The sequence below is a fragment of the Podospora anserina genome, chromosome 1 (genome assembly GCF_000226545.1).
Source record: "Podospora anserina S mat+ genomic DNA chromosome 1, supercontig 4".
In the NCBI taxonomy this organism is placed as follows: Eukaryota; Fungi; Ascomycota; class Sordariomycetes; order Sordariales; family Podosporaceae; genus Podospora; species Podospora anserina.
Genome location: NW_001914853.1, coordinates 1,021,497 through 1,023,276, shown reverse-complemented (window position 1 = coordinate 1,023,276; position 1,780 = coordinate 1,021,497).

The following is a 1,780-nucleotide window of genomic DNA, read 5'->3' as shown; positions in this document are numbered from 1 at the left end:
GTGCCTGGAGGGCTTTACAACCACATTGGTGGGTTGGCGGAATGGGCTAGACGGGGCACCGGGTTCCAGCTCCTCTTCTGAACGATCCGGGATAGCAGAGCCAGGGTAGCGGGGGGGGTGGCCCGGGTCGTGGCCTATCTCCTGGCCTGATGGGTAACTGGATGTGCAGAGGCGATTGCACAGCAACTGGACCAGCTCTTCGGTCTAGCTCTTGTTGCTGAAAAATGGCCCACCCGCATCGAAAGACTCAAGTGGATAATCACAGTAGAGACGTGTACGTACACGATCATAATCCTTTGCGGGTCTATAACCGCAATACTCTGTGAGCTCGTCCTATGCGCCCCCCTCCACATCAGGATTCCGCGGCTAGTCGGACTCAGGTTGTCTGTTGCTGTCGCAGTTGACCAACACATCAAACACCTCGTCGTGAGTGCGGAAGGCGTCCGTCAGGTCTAACAGGCATGTTCGGCACAGGACCTCCAGAGCGCATTTGCATTTGCTCTTGCAGGCTATCCTTAGGGCGGAGCAGCCGAGCTTGGCTAGAATCCGGGGGTCTGGACCATGGCGATAGCCCCCCCCCCCCCTCCGCCCCCAGTCGTGGCTAGACTGAGCGGTTGTCCAAGCGGCCGGGCCGTTAGCTCATTGTTCCCCGTCAGGTTTTTCATTCCTTTCCAAGTTGAGATAAGCTTCATCCGTCCACCCGTCAGATCCGCCAGGCTGCTTGGCTTGCGGAGATCTACCACGACGTTAGATCAGACGGAAAGGAAAAAGAAGTCATATGAGAAATCTGTCTTGAACCACCAATCCTGTCCTTCTGATTGGACCACCACACTCGACAAAAATGCCAAAGTTGTCTAACTTGTTGGACGCAGTACGCGGGTCCAAATCCTACCCACACATACACACGCCCATCTTAGCGACACACCACCTACACACACACCCCTGTTCCTGCATTCTAGATGATACATGATGAGCGCAGAAACCTTCTCTTTTCTCTCATTCTCCCCGCAAATGATGGAGAGAATGACCTCAAACTGTTTATCTGGGGGTTCAGCTGCCAGGATTCTCATAAGGGTTTTTGCAGTTCGAGTCGCACAGCAGATAGCTCTCCACCGCCCCAAATCCAACAAAAACCAGGCTGTCGGGATTTTTTCTTTCCATGGCCACATCATCACCGTCTATCGCTCAGATAGAGTCAAGGGAGAACAGTGAAATGTCTCGCAGAGTTGCTCCGAAGGGTCATGTCACCGGGGACAGCCGACTCTCATCTCTCCCCCAGTCACTCCTCCACCCGTTCCTGTCTGGCGTAGATCCTGGGTTTTTTCCCCCCTCCAACAAGGTCTCGGCCCTGATCTCCCTTCGATCCGAATTCTTGTTGTCTGTGTCTGTGAAGAGCCCGAGCGCATTCTTCCTTTTCCTTGTTGCCGCCACCGCCCGGTAGGAGAATTTAGAGAGCAAGAGGGAAAATAAAAAGATCCCGTTGTTCCCGTACCCGACACATGTCAATTTCACATTTGAAATCGTCACATGCCCCTGTCCGCGAGACCCCTTTCCCGCTTCTCACTCCCCAGCATCCCCCCGTTACTGATACCCCACAATATCTCGAGTCTGGGGAGACCCTTGTTAGCGGATAGGACTGGGCAACGGTTGGGTATGGTCACCGTAACATTCGGTAACGGTTACAAGTGCACTGTGACGGCGTTCGACGGCTCGGGGGTTGACAGCTGTCACCAATACTCTGTCTTGCTGCTTTTGCATCATCTTCATAACAATGTGATCT